This window comes from Schistocerca americana, chromosome 8, assembly GCF_021461395.2.
Source record: "Schistocerca americana isolate TAMUIC-IGC-003095 chromosome 8, iqSchAmer2.1, whole genome shotgun sequence".
In the NCBI taxonomy this organism is placed as follows: Eukaryota; Metazoa; Arthropoda; class Insecta; order Orthoptera; family Acrididae; genus Schistocerca; species Schistocerca americana.
In genome coordinates this window covers 259,180,513-259,204,152 of record NC_060126.1, presented here as the reverse complement: position 1 = coordinate 259,204,152, position 23,640 = coordinate 259,180,513, and the positions used below count along the sequence as shown (strand labels likewise).

The 23,640-nt window shown below is 40.8% G+C and overlaps 1 protein-coding gene across 1 annotated transcript in view; it reads right to left on the bottom strand.

Annotated features, from left to right (window-relative positions):
* Positions 1–23,640, bottom strand: part of LOC124625794 (deoxyribose-phosphate aldolase) — a 166,995-nt gene that overhangs the window by 61,703 nt on the left and 81,652 nt on the right. The gene's annotated exons all lie outside the window — the stretch shown is intronic.

Below are 23,640 nucleotides of genomic sequence, written 5' to 3'. Positions count from 1 at the left end.
TAATCAACTCCCCAATTTCGATTTCCATCACTTCCATTATTTCTAGTAACCTTTGTTTGAAACACTGTCCTGTATGACAAGACTATCCGATTTTTTTCTCCATGTCATTTGTCATCCTCCCTTTCTTCTTTATACTGTAACAAACATTAGATCCATTTTGGTGACTTGCCTTCCCACTTCTTATTACATACCACTGCAAGTGCCTTAGTCTCATCTTTCAGTTATAATTTTTCATGTTTCTATTATATATTATTTCTTTAGTCATAATTCTTTGATATCTTGGCTAGTTCATCTAAGACAATAACAAATGCACAAAATTTTTCACTCTTTGTCACAGTTTATTAATTCTGATTGTGAGTATGCATTTTGGCTAACTGCCTTCATGGCTCAGACACTGTAAAACATCAATGCAATGTGTATCACCAAGTACTACATACTCGTATCAAGCGTAGGCGCATACTATGGTACACATACACTTTGTATGAGTATGTACTATTTAACATTATAATTTGGCTATATACATTACACTGATGTTTTAAAGTATTCAATCCAATGATGGCAGTTAGCTGAAACACATAAGCAAAGTCAGAAATAATGAAGTGTGTCAGAAATAATGAAGTGTGACCAAGACTGAAAACTTTATGTGTTTGTGCATGGTTATGGCCACTGACCTCTATAAAGAGATCCTGTCTGCCATAATAACACTGGAAATTCCTGGATAGATAACACAGGGTGTACATAAAGTACGAGAACACTTTCAAATATTTATTGCACAAGAACTAAACACTGTCATATATATTGCATTTTGAACAGAAACTCTGAAAGTTTTTTTACAAACATTCGATATGCAAACCATGAGCGACCTGGTGGACATCAATATGGTAATCGAATTCTTGCCATACCCATCCCAGCATAGCATTGTTGACTGTGGCAATCACTTCCCATATTCTCTCTTGGAGCTCTGGTACATCACATGGTAGAGGCAGTACATACACCAGATCTTTAACGTGTCCCCACAGAAAAAAGTCACGTGAAGTGAGATCTGGTGATCAGGGAGGCCATTTCATGAAAAAGCTGTACCCTTCTGTAGTATGGCCGATCCATCGACACAGCAGTTCCATGTTCAGGTACCCACGAACTTCACGATGAAAATGGGGTGGAGCACCATCCTGCATCAGCTACTGCTGCAAGATGTCCAAGTAGGAATATCCTGTGACAGTGCTCTCAGCAAAGAAGAATGGCCCGTACAGTTTTCAATGTGACAAGGCACAAAAAAACATTACCTTTGGGGAATCACGCTCAAATTCAATGCATTCGTGTGGATGCTTTGTACCCCAGATTTGACAATAATGCCTGTTCACTTTCCCATTAGTGTGAAAAGTGGCTTTGTCACTAAAAATTAAGCAATCAACAATGCCATCCCCCATCCTCATTCAATTGTCGCAACTGCAAACAAAACTCATAATGCTCGTCTTCGTCGTCATTGAGCTTTTGCACTAGCTCCAATCTGAATGGTTTCATAGACAGCTTCTGTCGCAGGACTTTTCACACTGTCCATGGAGCCATTTCAAGTTCACGGGATGCATGAAGCACAAATTTATTTGGACTCCTTACAAATGTCTCTTGTGCACGCTCCACATTCAGTTCATTCACACTGGGACATCCACCTCTCTTTGCCAGGTACAAGCAACCCATCTCAACAAATTTGTTGTGACAGTGGTAAATGCCTTCCTTGTTGGTGGCTTCTTACCATACTTGGTTCTAAACATCCGTTGAACAGCTGTAGCACACTTATTTTTGTGAACTCCGACGCACAGAAAGCTCACTCTGCACCTGAACTTGCCACGTCTGCGACTAGCACTGACTATTGGGAAATTACCAAACTACGCTGTGGTGGTATACGTGAAAAAAAAACTTTCAGAGTTTCTCTTCAAAATGACATCTGTATGATTTCTGTACAATGTTTGGTTCTTGTGCAATAAATAATTAAAAGTATTCCTGGACTTTATGTACACCCTGTACACAAAAATAAAGGAAAGGCAACCACTCACCTACAGCTGATTGATGTGTGGTGTACATATAAGTCAGCTAAAGGTGAGTGGTTGCCTTTCCTTTATTTTACATATTATCTAAGATAATCCATTTTAGAGCATATTTTTCATGTTTGTAGTAGTTCGTTCACTAACAATTTCCTACATGTTGTATGTACAAAATAGCTTTACAATTTTTTCTGAATATACTAAATTTTATATTGCTCTTTATTTTGCTTAATCTCAGAGAGGAATTACTTTACTGTACTACGAAAACAAAAAGTTATTCTTAAATACAATTCAATTAATAGAAAGCAACCATTTGTGTGTCAATGTCACTGATAGCACAGAGTATTTTTCTCAGAATATTTGCATCAATCTTTGGCTCTACAAATTTTACACTATTTGACAAATAATTCATGTGCTCCACTATATTTCCTGTTCTGTGGCAATAAAAATCAGTTACACAAGAACTGTGACACACATAACTACAATATGAGACACAAAACTAATAACCATATTGATTTGGCTTCCTTGTCTTTTGTTGAGAATAATGTTCTATATTTAGGCAATGACAAATTGTATAATGGCAAAAGGTGGGAAATTTGGAAAATAATGCAAGGTCAAAAGTACATTAAATATATGCCTCATTATGCACTACTCCTAAACTTATTTGATTATCTAAATTTGTTGATTTTGAATAACAGGTAGAAGTATGGTGGCTCACGAACCATGGCCTTATTGAGGTGGGATGGCTTGCATGCCTTAACAATATCTACACCGATGAGCCAAAAAATTATCACCACCTGCTTAATAGCTTGTCTGTCCATCTATAGAATGAAATATGTCATTGATTCTGGGTATAGGGGATCTGACAGTTTTTTGATAGGTTTGTGGAAATATATTGTATTTGGTGCCTACATACTGGTCATGCAATTCGCATAAATAATGGGCAACTGATTTGTGTATGCAGTAATGGCACCCGATAGTGACCAAGATGGGTTCCATACGATTTACATCAGGCCAATTTTGTCACCGAGATATCAATGTGAGTTCATTACAATGTTCCTCAAACCACTGTAGCTTGTTTCTGGCTCCAAGACATGGACAATTATACTGTTGAAAGATGAAATCACCACTGGTGAAGACGTCGGTATGAAGGGATGCAGGTGGTTCTAAGCTATCAGCATGTCTTTGATTACTACTGTAGTGCTTCGAGAATTTCTGTGTGAATTCTAGAACCACTCGGCCTTCCACTGTCTCAAACACCCAATATTTTAGTTGTGAGCAGGAGAAAGGAACCCTATTTACTGTGCATCACCTGTCTGTGTGTGCAGGTTTGAAGTTTATCGTGAGATGACTGTAGATGCAGCAATCCAATGGCACTGACAAGTGTTTGCCACTCACGCCACAGAAGCTGTAGTGAAAGAACAAAACGTGTTTATGTATTCTGTGCTGTTTTATAACTTAGACTATTGTAGTGGAAAAAAAGAACAGTTGAAATATTGTTAATTAATGCTCATCTTGGACTTGGAAAGGATAAGGATAAGACCTGTACTCAGATTCAGGATGGTTTTTTAAGCCAACTTTCTCTTATGTGTAAATGAACTTTGCTTCTAACCTTTGGATATGCGAAGAGACTTACTTGACAGTGTTTATGTGGAGAGTAAGATTTGTAAAAGTTTTGATGTTTGAATATACATTGTAAAGTCAAGCAAAAGAAACTGCATATGTCTGCTTATTTTTTTTATAAGTAGAAAGAGTTTTGACAAATTTCTGTTCCTAGCAAATATACTTCAGGGAAGAAGAGAAAAGGAGGTTGCAGCAGCACACTAACCAGCAAGGGAAGTCGGCTGAAAATCTCAAGTAAGTCGTATTGTTAAAGAAGTGGGAGTTTACAAACCTACTTCACCACTTTAAGTCATTCAAAGCGTTAGACTACCACAAGTCCCATTTAAGTGCAGGAGAATGTCTCCCATAGCACAAAACTGCTCCCACCAGCCTGCATCCATGACACACTGCACATTTCGAGCCACTGTTCTCATCGATCACAGCATTTGTGGAGACAACCATCAACCTAGTGTAGCGAAAATGTGATTCACCTGAAGAACTGACATGTTTCCATTCATCAACAGTCGAATCCTGATGGTCCCATGCCCACTGCAAACTTAATTGATGATGTCACTAGGTCAGCATGTGAAGACATAGTGATGGTCTGCTGCAGGGCCCCATGTTCAACAATGTATGATGAACGATGTTGTGCATGCACCAACATTGTGCTCTTTAGGCAGATATGTCACAGATCACCATCTATCCTGCTTTACAGAGCAGATGAGCCTCCAAACCCCACATTCTGTGAAGAGTCGTGGACATCTAACCATTTCCCGCCTAGTAGTAGTTTCACTGTTGTTTTACCTCTTTCTGTAGATACTCATGACAATAGCACGTGAATATGCAACCAGCTGTGCCATTTCCAAGATACTCGTTCACAGGCTCTGCGTAATAAAAATCTGCCATTTCTCAAAGTCACTTATCTCACTGGATTTCTCCAGTCGCAGCCCATATCTTCACTAGGGTAATCCCCCGTCTGAGTCTGATCCACTTCCATACTTTTGTTACTTTGTCACGTGTCACGTGACAATACACTTGAGTAACACGAAAATAAGCAACTCATCAGGCTGTTTTAAAGAGAGCTGTGGAAGACAATTTGGGACTTGAGGAAGTAAAAATGCAGAAGAAATTTGCTGTGTGGTTGTAGGATGGTTCTGTGGGATGTATATATTTATTTTCATGTCTCTTATTGTTACACACAAAAAATGATGGCTTATAGGTGATATTGGTTTGTACACCCACGCAAAAAAAAGTGGCCCATTGTTGACAAAACAGCAGAAAAATAAGACCATTTGGCAATAACAGCATAAAAACTGGACCAGGGTATGATGTCAGAGAGACAAAGTGGGTCATTGATTCAATAAATGACACTCACTCTGTATTCATCTCTGCCCCATGTGCTAAGGATTGTTTATTTTATGACATATTATGGACCTGACTCAATGTTTGAATCACAGCGACAGCACATGGATGCCAATAAATATTTGGAACAGAGGCTATAAAACATCTAAGAACATGGTTATATGGGCTCTCTACTTACCATTCAGGATAACTAAGAATGGAAGACTAATTTTACCAACAAGTTTTTTATTTTCTAAAACCACTCATATTTGTCTTTTACAACTTGAAATTATAGCTTCACACATTTATATTTTGGTTGTTGTTGTTGTGGTCTTCAGTCCTGAGACTGGTTTGATGCAGCTCTCCATGCTACTCTATCCTGGGCAAGCTTCTTCATCTCCCAGTACCTACTGCAGCCTACATCCTTCTGAATCTGCTTAGTGTATTCATCTCTTGGTCTCCCTCCACGATTTTTACCCTCCACGCTGCCCTCCAGTACTAAAATGGTGATCCCTTGATGCCTCAGAACATGTCCTACCAACCGATCCCTTCTTCTGGTCAAGTTGTGCCACAAATTCCTTTTCTCCCCAATTCTATTCAATACCTCCTCATTAGTTATGTGATCTACCCATCTAATCTTCAGCATTCTACATTTTGGTATGATGATTAAAGCCACAGAATTACCTCCTACAAACATATGGAGCCATGTGTTCAAAGAGACTACTCTCACATCTGTTCTTCATGGCATAAAGGATAGAAGAGTGGAATGGTAACCTACAGGTGCAGAGTTCAGATCTACTTGTTTCCACTTTTTTGTCATTTGTACAAATTCACAAGAAAGAAATGATGGTAATATTTCAGGCAATGTTTAGACAAATTATGAAATCGAGTGTGAGACAAATGAATTAGCTGTTCTTACTACATATTGGTTTTGCTATCATTCACATAGTTTTCTTCAAGTAGCTCGAGTCACGAATTTTCTTCAAGTAGCTAAAGTCATGAAAGATATGGTGTCTTAACCATAAATGTCCAACCATAAATGCAGAGAAAATGTCCAACCATAAAAGCAACACATTTGGAGAGCTACTCTTAAAAGACAGAATGGAACATCAAACCATTATCAATTCAATGTAAGAAATGCTATAAATTAGTACAGCTACATCTAACACTTACTATCCCTAAATGTTTAAAGCAGTGGTTACAATTCCCCAATAAATTAATGACAGTACACTTCAACTAAGATTGAACGAGTAAGGATGTAGTGAGTATTTCTACACCTACATACAGTACTTAAAGCTATTATGGATGGGCAATATTATCAAATTAGTAACACAACATTACTGGATCACCTAATTGTCATAAAATATTAGCGTGAAATGTTGAGCCTGGTACAGGCTACTAGAAAAAAGTATGCCCACAGTTAAAAGATCTCAGAGACGTTAGAACTCAGACGTTCAAATCTCAAGTAGTGACACAAGTGCAATCAATGTGTTTTAAGCTCAGTAATCCATTGAATGCAAACCACATGTTGTGGTAAAGACTAAAAACAGTGAAACTCATGATCTGCGATATCTTCCACTTGCTGGCCTAGTCAACCAATATGTTGCATCACAATGCTCGATTATTTACAAACAAATATTATCCGTCATATGTGCTGAGCTATTATTTCTGTTTCCATTACCATGCTTGTGCATGATACAGTACAATGTTGACACTGTGAAATGCAATTCCACAAACTTTTCTATGGCAAAAGGTCTTTAATTCCTTCAGGGGATTTACAATATTATTGAGGTTTTTGTCATATAGAGTCCTATAATTATTTACAAATAGATTAAAAGCAGACTAACACTGCAAAATGGAACAATGAGAAGGGACACCTACAAATTGGTGACAATGAGGTGAGATGCAATCTTGTGATGGACCATCATGGCAAAATAGTACTGGACACTGAGCAGTGGAAGAAGTTGTGGGAGGCATTTGAACAGTAGCAGAACTCTTACTGCATAATAATGAAACATAGATAAACAAATGAATGCACAACTGGATGTTGTTACCATGCTCTGGGTTCAACTCAAACTGTTGATCTCTGCTTAAATGTAATATGCTCATGGTGCTGACTGCAGATGGATGACTGTAACTGAGGTGTTGTCAATCGTGTTTATGGCTTTTGTCAGACATAGCATATTGAACTAATGTTGATTTATCTCTCATCATGCTGATGATATCGAAGGCATTTAAAGAAATTTTTTTTCGGCCACATGGTCTGTCCTCCAAAGTAAGCCTAGCTGCAGCTGCGTGGGACACAGGAGATATCTGCAGTACACAGACAAACTGACTTACCATCCATGTGTATCACATACCTGGCACATTCACGAGTTTTTGGGTATCCTGCATTCAAACAACAACTATTAAGTGGCAGTAACATGTATTGTTTAAAGCTATACAAATTCACATCAAGAATGACTTTGGGAATGGACGTTGCCTGTGTATTGGGAACTGTGGATTAAATATCAACCTATTTGATGGGTGGAACCTTAGAATGTCAAAAGTCTATCACTGGACTTGGTCTCTGGACCAAATAAATACACGATATTCAGGACAAACCAACAACCACCGGACATTCATTACATATATGTCTGCTGTAACTATTTCCAGTACAACTGATTTTTTTCCTTTTACTTAAGAATTCAACAGGGCATGTTATGTTACAGTGGGTCAGCCTTGGACCAAATTCAAAGAACTAGCGATCTCTTCTTTCCATCTTAGTTTCATCTGCAATAGCAGATCAGCCAGATGGACTTTATATCTAAGACTCTGACACATCTGCAATAGCCACTAATTACTGGCATTTAGCAAATTTACTGTACAGTTATGAATTATTGTTACAAATTCAAGAAAGTTTCTTAAGAACTAGATCACAAATTTTTATTTAGGGTAAACAAAGGTGATACACAGATAAACATAAATGCAAAACAAAATCATCCATGTCATATGTGGGATCCGAAACCACAACACGTGAAAAACCATCTCTGTTGTGGCCTAAGTGGTCTCCACAGGCTGGAGCCACATAGGCTCACAGGCAGACTTTAAGTGGCAAGTCTGTCACCACTGCCACCCCTTTTGACAGCAACATGTTTACTTCCTTCCCAGGCATCAGCATACGAGCAGTGAGCAGAAATAATATCGTGGACCGTCAGCTGCAATGGCTCACTGGGAGAATTCAGTTCAAGACTGAGTCATCACTCTGACTGAAGAATGCAAGCTTTTGATTAAAGATGCTGGGAGAAGGTACGACATGCAATCCACTATCACAAACAGATGGTGGAAGAAATATGTTAAAAAAGGAACGTCAGCAGAATTCCTGGCTCACACAGAGTTTGTATGTAAGAGCCAACAACTTCCCTTCCTAAATGCGAAGCAGTTGGGGCAAGAGACAAACTTCCATGGTTCCAGTAACACAGTTTGCCAAAGGCTGAGGAAAGGTGGACTGCATGCACCAATATTGCTGTAAAATAGAAACTCAGTGAGGAAAATACGTTCTGTCAGTTGCCATTTTCAGAGCTCCATCTGAATGCGGTATGGGAAAACATAATTTTCACAGATGGGAAGGTGCTTTCCATGAGCAACGACAGTTCAAAGTTTACCAGCATCAAGGACAAGGCATTGTGAAGAATGTGTAGTGACATCAAGAGGATGTGGCTGGCTATCTATTTCCTACTAGCGTTGGATTTCTACAAGAGGAGCAGGAATTCTTCATAGAACTGAGGGAACCCTTGATGGCATGCAGTGCAGCCACATCCTGAAAAACATGATGCTGCCTTTAGTGTGAATGCTATATAGTGAAAGAGAATTCACACTACAGGAAGACCATTGACATGTGCATAAGTCCACATTCGTTCAGTAGAAACTGCCCAACATGGGCATTAATGTCATGGACTGGCCACCACCGGCTGCCGATATGAACCCAATGGAATATATGTGGAAGGCAGTAGCACAAACAGTTTCAGAGAACTGGCCACAAAACCAACCGGTAATAGCTTATGCCTGTTGGAACTGCATTCTTGAAGCGTGGGAGGAAGTTGCCTCTTTTGGCAATTATGTCCAATGCCTCACAGATTCTGTGTCATGACATGGTTGAGACCAGAAACAATGGAGGATTCTGGATAAAATATCAGAGCACTGAAAGCATTTTATTATTTTTACTTGTCCTTCTGCTCAATTTTCTGACAGCAAGAGCCAGTGGAAGATCACTTGGTGATGGAAAAATATTGAACATGAGATAAGAAAATACGAATCAAACAATGGAAAGTCCAGGATGGAATGTACCAATATTAGAGAAGGAAAGTTGCAACTCACCATGTAGTGGAGATGCTGAGTCGTGATAGGCACAACAAAAAGATTTTTTTTTGTGCCTATCGCAACTCAACATCTCCGCTATATGGTGAGTAGCAACTTTCCTTCTCTAATAAGAAAATATGAGTTAGTTTTCCAATATGTTACCCTTTCAGCTGAAATAAATTTCTTTAAATTTCATGTTTTTAATATTACATTATCTTTATTTGCTCCCTGCCCACATATGTAAAAAGGGATAAATCAAGGGGAGCTTTTTTTAAGGCTATTTTCCATTATTTCAAATTCATCTCTCTCTTCCCCATTATTGACATCTCTGGATCCTCCAAAAAATATGTAAAACATCTCTATATTCATTCACCTTTAATTGCCCCTCCAAACTCTCTCTCTCCCTCTCTCTCCTCACACACACACACACACACACACACACACACACACATATATACACACACTGGTTTCACTTTCCTTTTACTCCACCCTCCCAAAAATAATAAACAGATCATGCAGTTTTCGTTGAAATATTATCTTTTCTTTCAATGTCTCCTTCTATTTCACCCCTTTCTTACTTTTCTCCTCTATCATTTCTCCCAAAACCTGTGAAACAGTTTCCTTTTAAATCTCCCATTTTGTTACCCATCTTTTGAATTGAAAACATCCTTGCCTTATCACTTTTTTTCTCTCTACCAAATGAAAAAAGGAATTATTTCATACTTTTACATATAGTCTACTTTTCTTGCCTTTTACCCAGCCCCCATTTGACGCTTCCTGCCTGTCTCCCATCCTACCACATCTCTCTCTCTCTCTCTCTCTCTCTCTCTCTCTCTCTCTCTTTTCCTAACACACACAGTTATGCGCTGACAAATGTGCACGTCCCCCTGACACACATACGCACAGGGTGAGGGGAGGGGAAGGGAAGGGTGGCAGGGAGGGAGAGGGAGTGGGAGGGGAAGTGAGGGAAGGGCAGGAGAGGAGAGAGTAGGGGAGGGGAGGAGAGGAGAGGGGAGGAGAGGGGAGGGGAAGAGAGGGGGAAGGGTAGGGGAGGGGGAGTGACACAGGTAGGGAGAGAGGGAGGGAGGGAGAAGCACGACAGGGGGGGGCGGGAGAGGGGGTCATGTCATAACATCCAGAGAGTTGCAGGGAGGGAGAGGGAGCAGAGGGGGAGGGGAGGGGAGAGGGAGGGGAAGTGGTAGGGGGAGGGGGAGGGGAGGAGAGGGGGAGGAGAGGGAGGGGGAGGAGAGAGAAGGGGGAGGGAGAGGGAAGGAGGGAGAGGAGGGAGAGGAGGGAGGGGAGGGGAAGGAGAGGATGGAGGTGAGGGAGGGGGAGGGAGAGGAGGGAGAAGAAGGAGGGGAGGGAGGGGAGGGGGAGGGAGAGGAGGGGGAGGGAGAGGAGTTGTTGTTTGAATGCATGATACCTAAAAACTCCTTAATGTGCCAGATAAGTGACACATGTGGATGGTAAGTCAATTTGTCTACATACTGCACATGTCTGCACCATCCTGTGCAGCTGCAGCTAGGCTTACATTGGAGGAGAGACCACGTGGTCGAAAAAAAATTCTTTAAATGCCTTCGACATCACTATCTTGAGAGATAAATTAACACTGGATCAATATGCTATGTCTCACATAAGTCATAAACATCTCTGACCACACCTCAGTTACAGTGATCCAGCCACAGTCAACACCACAAGCATATCACAGTTAAGCAGAGGTCAATGGTTCGAGCTGAACCCAGAGCACAGTAATGACATCCAGTGGTGTAACACTTTCTTTACCTATGTTTCTTTGTTGCGTTTTTTACTAGCAGTTAGAGTTCTGCTATTGTTGTAGGGCCTCCCACATCATCTTCCACTGTTCTGCATCCCGTACTATTGCTACCATGACGGCCCATCAGAAGATTGCATTTCAGCTCGCCATCGTCATCGTCTTCTTCTTCTTCTTCTTCTTCTTCTTCTTCACCTTCTCATTGTTCTATTTTTTGGCAGTAAGTCTGTTTTTAATCCATTTGCATATAATTGCAGGGGCATCAACATGATATGTAGTGTCCCAAAATTCACATTCATGGAAAACTGTGTATGGTGAAAACTTGAATAATATTGTAAACCTTGTGAAAAAATTAGAGACTTTTTCGCCATATAAAAGTTTGTGGAACTGCATTCCACAGCATCAACATTGTACTGTATCATACACCAGCATGGCAATGGAAAGAGAATTAGTAGTTCAGCCCATGCGTTAGATGAGATTTGTCGGTACATAATCTAGCATCGTGTTGCAACATTTTGCTTAACTTGGCCAGCAGCTGGAACATATAGTGAATCATAAGTTTCACTGTTTTCATCCTTTTCCAAAGAGTATGTTTGGTTTCTGTTCAACAAACTATACCAAGCTAAAAACCAATTAATTGTACTTATGTCATTACTTGAGGTACAAATATCTGAGTTCAAATGTCTCTGAAAGCTTTTAATTGTGGGCATATTTTTTTTCCAGCAGTCCATAACAGACTTAATAGTTAACAGTAAATATTTTCTGAAAAACAAGTGATCCAGTAATGTTGTGTTACTAATGTGATAATACTATCTATTCACGAGAGCTATAATGGCTGTATGTAGATGCAGAAATACTCATTACATCCTTACTTCTTATCTTGGTTGACGTATTCTGTTGTTAATTTATTGGGAAATTGTAAGCACTGCTTTAAACAGTTAGAAATAATACCTATTAGATGAAGCTGGGCTTATTTGCAATATCTCTTACACTGAACTATAATGTTTTCATGTTCTGTTGTATCTTTTAAGAATCTCTCTGCCATAGAGAAACCATATCATTTACAACTTCACGTACTTGAAGAATACGATGTGAATTACAGTGAAGCTTATATGCAGTACAGGCAGCTACTTTATTTTGCCCATACTTGATTTCGTAATTTGGATAAACATTGTCCAAAATATTGCCGTCTTTTTCTTTATAATGTATTTGCGCAAATGATAAAAAAAGGGAAAAAAATGGAAACATATATCAGTATCTTTGAACTTCGCATCTTCAGGTTACCATCCCACTCTTCCACCATGAGGAAGAGATATGAGGAGAGTCTCTTCGAACGCCACTCCATAAGTAATTTAGTGGCTTTAGTCATAATTCCAAAATGTGCGAAGTTATAATTTCAAGTTGTAAAAGACTAATATAAATGGATTTAGAAAATAATAAACTTGTTGGTAATACTGATCTTCCATTCTTCGTTATCCTGAATGGTAGATAGTGAGCCCTTATAAGCACATTCTTTGATGTTTCATAGCCTCTGTATGACATCTAGGTACTGTCACTGCGGTTCAAACATTCAGTAAGGTCCATAATTTAAATCGTAAACCAAGCAATCCTTAGCACATGGGGCATAGATGAATACAGAGTGAGCATCAGATATCTTGCATTTACTAAATCAATGATCTGCTTCATCTCCCTGACATCAAGCCCTAGCCCAATTTTTATGCTGCTATTGCCAAATGGTCTGATTTTTCTGCCATTTTTTCTACAATGCTCCAACTTTTTTGCTTCTGAGTATAGATATATGTGAAATAATGATGGGAATAATGTGTGGCAGAGGACTGCATAGGTTAGGAGATAAAATGCGGTGCTTTGATAATTACAAAATGTTAAACTTAAATGTGTCTGTTGGTTAGGTAGTTGTATAACATGCTTTAAAGTTGAAACACCTGCGACCACTCTCACAGTGTGCCACTACAGAACAACCATGCCAGTGAAGGTGGGGCATACAAGCATATAAGGAAGGTGAGAAGGGAAATGAGGACACAAAATAAAAGAAAATGAAAGCAAATGTAGAACACAGGCAGCAAAAAAAGGCAGATGATACAATGTAACAGGATGGAAGGGAGGTATGTGGTACACACTGATGAGCCAAAACATTATGACTACCTGCTTAATACCTTGTTTGTCCATCTATGGAACAAAATACACCTGATTCCGCATATGAGGGATCCGACCATTTGCTGATAGGTTTGTGGAGGTACATGGCATTAGATGACTATGCACAGGTCATGTAATTCATGTGAATAATGGGTCACTGATTTGCATACATGGTGATGGTGCTAGATAGTGACCCAGATGGGTTCCGTAGGATTTTCATCAGACAAATTTGGCTGCCAAGACATCACCGTGAGTTGTCTATAATGCTCCTCAAACCACTGTAGCACGGTTCTGGGTCCAAGACATGGACAATTATGCTACTGAAAGGTGACATCGACATCAGCATCAGGGATGACATCAAGTATGAAGGGATGCAGGTGGTTCGCAGCTGTAAGCATGTCTTTGATTACTACTGCAGGTCCCATGCAAGCACAGGAGAATGTCTCCCATAGCACTGTACTGCTCCCACCAGCCTGTGCCTGTTACATGCTGCACATTCCGAGCTGCCATTCACTGTGATGGCAGCATTTGTGGAGACAACCATCGACCTAGTGTAGCAGAAATGTGTATCACCCGAAGAGCCGACATGTTTCCATTGATCAACGATCAGATCCTGTTGTTTGGCATAGGTACCACAGGTCACCATCTATCCTACTTTACAGAGCAGACAAGCCTTCAAAACCGCACATTCTCTGTAGATTTGTGGAAGTCCAACCATTTACCTTCTAGTAGTGGTTTCACTGTCCTCCTATCTCTTTCTGTACATGCTCACAAAAGCAGCACATGAACATTCAACCTGCTTGCTGTTTTCACAATACTCATGCACGGGCTCTGCACAATAATAATCTGCCTTTTGTCAAAGTTGCTTATATCAATGGATTTCCCCATTTGCGCCCATATCTCCACTCTGCTTAAACACTTTTGTTACCACACCACATGCCCGCAGTGCCACCAGGCAGCATCCAATGTCACAGTGGGCAGTGGTCATATTGTTTTGGCTGATCAGTGTGAAAGGCAAGCTATTTTAATTCATAATCAGATGCTGAGAAAATGGCCACCACAAGAAATGATGGAACATTTTCAAAATAAGAATTAATAGAAAAAAGCTATATGGATAGGAACGTCTGTAGTTCTTGAAAATTAGAACAGTAAATGAAATCCTTTTATTGTAATTTTTCAGCCTCAGATCACAGAAATAGTATCATGGCTAGTTATTCCAACAGAGTTATGCGAAGTCGTTGGTGTACAAAAGCTCAGTGGAAGTTGAAGGCAGTATCAAATCAGTGCACACTCCTTTGCAGAAAGAAAATTTATTCTAATTTGAATTATGCAAAGGAGTGCGGACTGATCTGATACTTCCAAGCAGATTTAAAGTGTGAGTTGTACCAGGACTGTTGGAGATAAAAGTGTGTCTAATGTTCTGGGTCATAGTGAGGACAACGTTCATTGGTATTTACGCTTCTTGATCTGTAAAAAACTGAGAAATTTCTCCTAGGTAAACTAGAATTATTCTTACTGTAGCAGACAACTAAAGCACCCTTTATTGTTAAACTTAAATTATTGAAGACTGTTCATGTATTCTAAAAGCTCCCTTTACTGTTGTAATAACACGAAAGTCTGGGAGATAGCCCAGATCCCAGAGGTGGTGAGAAACAGGTCATTGGTGACAATATTTATAAGATTTGATATAATTACTGATAACATGAGGTATTAGTTACTAGAATAAAGGGAACAAAAGAGTGTTGTATGTTCTATCTATCTATCTATATCCGAATCCCGTGCCAGCTACTGCCGGGTCTGGGTGCTGATGAGTCCTCTCCATTTGGCTCGGTCCTCCCACCACTTTTCTTCCTCCACTTGCTGCCAGATCACACCTCTCCTTTCTACAGATATTCTCACTCCCATTTTACACCGTGTTCTTGGGTGCCCTCTAGGTCTTTTCCCATCCATCTTTAGTTCTTCCATAATTTTGGGGAGCCTCTGCCCATGCATCCTCTTAACATGCCCATACCATCTTGTATGTTATAATAGTGAAAATATAAACTTTATCCTTTTCACTGTATTTCAAGAATGATGGGCCCTCCTCCTCCTCCTCCTCCTCCTCCTCCTCCTCCTCCTCTGCACTCTCTCTACTCATCTCCTGCTCCCCCCTCTATGTATTTATTCTAATAGCTAGCCAGCCTATCATTAATTCTGTTGGCATCCAGCCTTTCAACTGGCAACAAATCTCTAAACCCTTAGAGAAAATTTCTTTGCATTGCAAAAAGTTTGACATTTCAGAATAACACAGTGAGGCAGCCTTCCTCCCTCTGCAGTAACATCATGGTAATTCTTTGTTTTTCATTCTCATTTGTTCTTAATGAGACACTTTTCACCCATTTCTAGTCCATTTTGATATTGCTTGGCCATATCCCACAGGTTGTCTCACTAACACTGCCAGTCTTGTGTACTGGGATAAGAATGCTGCTGCAGCATTTGGATTATATACCTTTAAAAGCGAACATGTTTCTCAGTAAAATCTTTTGGCAGCTTCTATGATGGTGAAGTACTTCAACAAAATGAGACACCACATCAACAAATAAATCTGAGGCATACAACCAATACAAGGAAGTAAGTTTGTGTTGCATTGTGTTTAAGATCTTTATAATTTTAAAGGCCTTGACCTAAATTATTTGTTAAGAAAAATGTATACTCTCTTTCCTATCTTGTAGAAAGGAAGAACAATAGCTTCAAGTTTAGGATATTTACTGGCTTTTGACTCTCTGTGGAATTTTCTTTATGAATTTGTAGTTTTCAACTCTTTCTCCAATAAAATCAAATGTCGCGTGTCACATTCAACCAAGTGATATTGTTTGCAAGCATGTTATCAAACGGGGAGAAATCCAGTTCCCTTGCTGGCCAAGATAGGGTTTGGCAAGCATGAAGACAAACAGTCGAAACACTTGCTGTGTGTGGTAGGGCATTGTCTTACTGAAATGTAACCCCAGGATGGCTAGCCATGAAGGGCAACAGAACAACGCAAAGGATATCGTTAACATACCACTGTGCTGTAAGGTAGCAAAATAGGCCACCTATGAAAGCAAATAGCACCCCATATCATCACTCTTGGTTATCAGATCATATGGTGGGTGACAGTCTGGTGGTACCTCATCACTGTCTGAGACATCTCCAGATACCTCTTCACTGTTCATTAGGGCTCAATTTGAAGTGGGACTAATCAGTGAAGACAATTCTACTCCAGTCAATGAGGTCCCAGGCCGAAGACACATCTAGAAACACTCCAGACAGTAATGGGATACCAACCTGTTTGTTGCCCACCATACAGCATGACAGAAAGGAGTGATGGTCTGGGGCACCATTTTATTTCATAGCAGGAGTCCTTTGATTGTCATCCATGGCACACTTACAGCACAGTGGTATGCAGATGATATTCTGTGCCTTGTTTTGTTGATCTTCACAGCAAGCCATCCTGGGCTTGCATTCTAGTAAAAAAATGACCACCCGCACACGGCAAGAGTTTCTACTGTTTGTCTTCATTCTTGCCAAACCCTATCTTGGCCAGAAAGTTTGCTAGATCCCTCCCAAATTTAAAAAGTTTGGAGCATTTAGAGCCCTCCCACCAACTTGGAATTTGACGATCTAATGTGCCAACTGGACAGAATTTGGCACAATATCCTTCAGGAGGACATCCAACAATTCTATCAACCATTGCCAAACTGCTTGCACAAGGACCAGAGGTGGTGGACCAATGCGTTATTGACTTGCTCAGTTTGTGGAGCACTTCCTCTTGAATAAAATATCCAATTATCTGAAATTGTAATCATTCATTTGTACATACATGTACATCATGTCTACCAATTTCCATTCAAGTCTGATAATTCCTTTATGATGTGTTTCTCTCTCTCTCTCTCTCTCTCTCTCTCTCCCCCCTCCCCCCCCCCCCCCCCCCCCTTACAGTGTATACCAGTATTTGTATGGATACACAGATAAGCCAACCCTAATTCTGAATGTCCAGATTTGGGGAAAAAATGCAGCTTGTATTTGAGACCAATATGGAAAATAAGAAGCTGGTTTGTTTCCCTCATGGTGTATTTTCGACAGTCTGCTTAACTCATCTGCTCGATTCTGTTCTCACCCACTATTTCAGACTTTTAACATGCCTTTCTTAAACTCTCAGCACCATTGAAATCATGGCTGAGTTAATGACTATTGCCATCACAACCACCACCACCACCACCACCACGAGATCTTTGTTATGTTAGTAGATCCTCTGCATCTCTATTTTTTGGCAGTCTATCACTCCCTTTTGAATGTTGCTGTTCGTGCTGATTTCTGTAACATCATCCAGGATCAGAAATCTCTTCCTCACTTGCCTCCTCTTCTCTCCCACATATCTTTTCCATAATCCCCTCCCTTTTTTCTGAATATACAATGATGAGGTAAACCATTACGACCACTGCCCACCAAAGGTTGAACACTGCCTGGTGGTGGTGTGGGCAGATGATGCAGAAAGGAAAACATGTAAGTGGAGCAGAGACAAATGAGGATGTTGTGGGCACATGATGTGCCAAGGACAGCATGCAAGTGGGACAGAGACAAATGGGGAATCATTCTAGCTATGATATGGGATGTAAATTGGGTAAAACACTGATACAAGCAACTTTGACAAAGGGCAGATCACTGTGGCCTGGCACCTGGGAATGAACCACTTGGAAGTTACAAAGTTCATTGGCTGCTCGCAAGCTGCAGTATACAGTATACAGCATCTATCTACAGAACTTGCCCCCCTTCTAACAGCCGTGTACCGCAAGTCTCTAGAGGAACGGAGGGTTCCAAATGATTGGAAAAGAGCACAGATAGTCCCAGTCTTCAAGAAGGGTCGTCGAGCAGATGCGCAAAACTATAGACCTATATCTCTTACGTCGATCTCTTGTAGAATTTTAGAACATGTTTTTTGCTCGTGTATCATGTCATTTCTGGAAACCCAGAATCTACTATGTAGGAATCAACATGGATTCCGGAAACAGCGATCGTGTGAGACCCAACTCGCCTTATTTGTTCATGAGACCCAGAAAATATTAGATACAGGCTCCCAGGTAGATGCTATTTTTCTTGACTTCCGAAAGGCGTTCGATACAGTTCCGCACTGTCGCCTGATAAACAAAGTAAGAGCCTACGGAATATCAGACCAGCTGTGTGGCTGGATTGAAGAGTTTTTAGCAAACAGAACACAGCATGTTGTTATCAATGGAGAGACGTCTACAGACGTTAAAGTAACCTCTGGCGTGCCACAGGGGAGTGTTATGGGACCATTGCTTTTCACAATATATATAAATGACTTAGTAGATAGTGTCAGAAGTTCCATGCGGCTTTTCGCGGATGATGCTGTAGTATACAGAGAAGTTGCTGCATTAGAAAATTGTAGCGAAATACAGGAAGATCTGCAGCGGATAGGCACTTGGTGCAGGGAGTGGCAACTGACCCTTAACATAGACAAATGTAATGTATTGCGAATACATAGAATGAAGGATCCTTTATTGTATGATTATATGATAGCGGAACAAACACTGGTAGCAGTTACTTCTGTAAAATATCTGGGAGTATGCGTACGGAACGATTTGAAGTGGAATGATCATATAAAATTAATTGTTGGTAAGGCGGGTACCAGGTTGAGATTCATTGGGAGAGTGCTTAGAAAATGTAGTCCATCAACAAAGGAGGTGGCTTACAAAACACTCGTTCGACCTATACTTGAGTATTGCTCATCAGTGTGGGATCCGTACCAGGTCGGGTTGACAGAGGAGATAGAAAAGATCCAAAGAAGAGCGGCGCGTTTCGTCACCGGGTTATTTGGTAACCGTGATAGCGTTACGGAGATGTTTAATAAACTCAAGTGGCAGACTCTGCAAGAGAGGCGCTCTGCATCGCGGTGTAGCTTGCTGTCCAGGTTTCGAGAGGGTGCGTTTCTGGATGAGGTATCGAATATATTGCTTCCCCCTACTTATACCTCCCGAGGAGATCACGAATGTAAAATTAGAGAGATTAGAGCGCGCACGGAGGCTTTCAGACAGTCGTTCTTCCCGCGAACCATACGCGACTGGAACAGGAAAGGGAGGTAATGACAGTGGCACGTAAAGTGCCCTCCGCCACACACCGTTGGGTGGCTTGCGGAGTATCAATGTAGATGTAGATGTAGATGTATGAAGAGTGGCTGAAGGATGGTTAAACTATGAACAGGTGACAAGGTGTTGGACATCCATGCCTCATCACAGAACATGAAGATCTGATGACAGAATAAAATGCTGGTGTAGGCAGAAGTGTTTTGAAGCACACTGTTGAACATTGTTGAACAGGGGGCTTCACAGCAGATGACCCCTATGTGTACCCAAGCTGACCCAACAACATGCACTATGTGATCAAAAGTATTCGGACACCCCCAAAAACAAACTTTTTTCATATTAGGTGCTTCGTGCTGCCACCTACTGCCAGCTACTCCATATCAGAGACCTCAGTAGTCATTGGACATTGTGAGAGAGCAGAATGGGGTGCTCTGCGGAACTCACGGACTTCGAACGTGGGCAGGTGATTGAGTGTTACTTGTGTCATACATCTGTATGCAAGATTTCCACACTCCTAAACATCCCTGGGTCCACTTTTTCTGATGTGATAGTGAAGTGAAAACGTGAAGGGACACGTACAGCACAAAAGCATAAGGCCGACCATGTCTGTTGACTGACAGAGACCACCCACAGTTGAAGAGGGTTGTAATGTGTAATAGGCAGACATCTTTCCAGACCCTCACACAGGAATTCCAAACTGCATCAGGATCTACTGCAAGTACTAGGCAGGAGGTGAGAAAATGTGGATTTCATGCTTGAGCGGCTGCTCATAAGCCATACATCATGCTGGTAAATGCCAAACGACGCCTTGCTTGGTGTAAGGAGCATAAACATTTGACGACTGAACAGTGGAAAAATGTTGTGTGGAGTGACAAATCACAGTACACAATGTGGCGATCCAATGGCAGGATGTGGGTTTTATGGTGAATGTCCAGTGAACAGCATCTGCCAGCATGTGTAATGCAAACAGTAAAATTTGGAGGCAGTGGTGTTATGGTGTTTTAGTGTTTTTCATGAAGGGGGCTTGCACCCCTTGTTGTTTTGTGTGGTACTATCACAGCACAGGCCTACATTGATGTTTTAAGCACCTTCTTGCTTCCCACTGTCAAAGAACAATTCAGGGATGGTGATTTCAACACGATTGAGCATCTGTTCATAATGCACAGCCTGTTGCGGAGTGGTTACACGACAAAAACATCACTGTAATGGACTGACCTGCACAGAGTCCTCACCTGAATCCTATAGAACACCTTTGGGATGTTTCGGAACACCGACTTTGTGCCAGGCCTCACCGAGCGACATCGATACCTCTCCTCAGTGCAGCACTCTGAGAAGAATGGGCTGTCATTCCCCAAGAAACCTTCCAGCACCTGATTGAACATATGCCTGCAAGAGTGGAAGCTGTCATCAAGGCTGTGGTTGGGCCAACACCACACTGAATTCCAGCATTACCGGTGGAGGGCACCACACACTTGTATGTCATTTTCAGCCAGGTGTCAAGATACTTTTAATCACATAGTGTAATCTATTACAATTGCAGTAGAATGTGGATCAATAGGAACACATTGCATAGTCGGATGAATCATGTTTCTTGTTACTCCAGGTCAATGGTTGTATCCAGACTCACGATCATTAGGGCAAAAGGTTGCTTGAAACGCGCATTTCATTTCATCACAGACACAGATCAGTGGGGATGTTGTGGATTAAATGAGCATTAGTGTGGAACACCTGCATTCCTTCATTTTTGATGTAGCCCTGACAGCATGGTATCTTCCAGTGGGATAACTGCCATGTCGAAAGAATTGTGCTCCACTGGCTGGAAGGAGCATGATAGTGAACACTCATGCTTGACCACAAAGTTCACCTGATCTGAACCCGATGGAATACATCTGGGATGATATCCAGAACTGCCTCGACACCCACAAGCCACTGGCTCATACTTTATGAGAACTGTGTGACCTGTGTAGCCAGGTAGTAGTACATACCTCTGGAGTCATGCTAAAGGCTTACCACGTTTTGCCACACAGAACTGTTGTTGAATTGCACTCCAAATGTGGAGCAACACACTGTTAAGCAGATGGTCATAATGTTTTTGTTCATGAGCAAATCTCCCCCATCCAGTTTTTATTACATTCAATAATCATCTCTACTCTTCTGGAACCACCTCAAATTTCACCTCATCAATCCAACTTATTTTTCTCTTCCTTCGCCACATAGACATCTCAAAAGTCTCCAGCCTTGCTCTATCTTTCTTCCTCACTGTCTACACTTCAACACTATTCTGGAGACCAGCCCATTCAAATCACATTATTGATCTTTTCCTCAAATCTTTGTCCATATTGCTGCAGTAAATTCCCCTTTTCTTCCAAACAGAGCCTTTTGCTATTGCTATTTTGGTTTTAAATTCTGTTCCACACTTTCAGTTACTTTCTTTCTATATCCAAAGATCACAGCCATACTTTATCCTCCTCTCTTAAACAAACTCCCAATAATTTCAGATTTCCATCACTTATTTTCTTCTGTTTCCTGTGATGTGTTTATTTACTCCAGAAAATCTAGCCATTTGGAAAATTTTCTTCAATATTCTCACAATTATTTCTCCTTTACTTTACAGTGTAATCTTGAAATTGCAATCTCAATTAAGTGTTTTTTATATAGATTCTTTCCTGAGATGATCTCAATGGTGCTGAACTCAATAATTCCAGTCTTTAATTTCCTTTGTTTCCCATCTGACTAATATTTCTTATTAAACACTGTCCTACTCTTATCAATTCAAACACCAACTTTAAACAAAGCTGCTTGTACCTTATAGTGGCACTATCATCAGTGGTGACTTGTCAATGAGGCCATGCCTAATTGTAGCTACAGGGTATAAAATATTTCCATTGTGTGTGAATTGTTGACCTAGCTTCTCAAGACAGTTTTTGAAACATGTGTTCTGAACTACTTCAAAAAATCTGTCTGTACCACCTACACTGAATCCACAGACATCTGAGTCCGTACTAGGGAGGTTAAAGTGACCTCCAACTAACATTGGTTGTCAAGTTACTTCTGCAGTAACGAACATAAACTTTCTTTGAATGAGTCCACAGCTATTAAGATGGAATCAGGTGACCAGTAAAAACATCTGATGATTACTTGAGTTCACCAATGCTGGTTACTTGTGTCTAGATAACTTTGCAACCACGGTTAGTGTCAACCTTGATGGATATAATGTTTTTGTCAATTGAAATGAACACTACCCTTCCTGTGGCACCTATCGTGTCCTTTTTTTTTTTTACGTTCTATGTCTCATTAAATATTTTGAATCTACTTTGGATCTGATCCAACAGACCAGCAACCTTCACCACATCTGCCAGTCACTTGTATGAACTGAGTATGCTGAGTGAAAGGCATCCTTAGTATCAACATACCAAATTCAGCCACAACTTGCAGATGACTGCACCATGCATCCTTGACAGCTATATGCAAGAGCACTTTCCACATCTCAGACATACCAAGCATTTCTTTGCAGCCCTGGACAATATTTCCCTAAGGGGCTCCATAATACAACTAACACTGGACCTCCTGATGACTAGTATTGGTCTCCTGTTAGCTAGCAAACTCCTCCTCCCTTGTGCCTGTTTGGATTGTCTGATGGAGTGGCCACTTGTCCTCTTATAAGATGAATGGATGAGGCCAGGTGGCCAGTCCCCACATTCACTCTTTACCTCAAGTGAAACAAACTAATTACAACCTGCAACTCACCCCGAGGTGAGCACAGTCCCCAAGACTGGGTGCGCTGTAAGGTGCCTTGGCAGCAAAGCCCCAGGGTGAAACAAGCAACATCTGAGGTGTTCCATTCAATGCATCAGTTTTCCCAAAGCAGCTACAGTCTGAAGCATCAGCCTGCAGGTAGCTGGCTGTGGCCAACAGCTTCCTCAGTTGTTCATAAACAGCAGTCAGCTCCTCCTTGTGTCCACACACAGCATGTGTACTCATCCAACCCACTACCAAAATTCATGTGAAAACAGTAGTAAACAACAGAATTATTGATTTTGTCTTCTAGAAAAGGATCTGCACTATCAAGCTGGTTAGAAAAACAAATGAAATCTACTATAAAGATGATGCTGTCAATGACACCAATCCACTGCTTGCTGGCAGACAAGCATATGTGAGTACAAGTGGATATGTTAATATATTAAAAACTATGTGACTGTAGCACAGCAGACAGCTCTAAGCCGCATTACAGAAACTACAATCTACAAAGAATACAAACAATAATTAAAATGAGCCC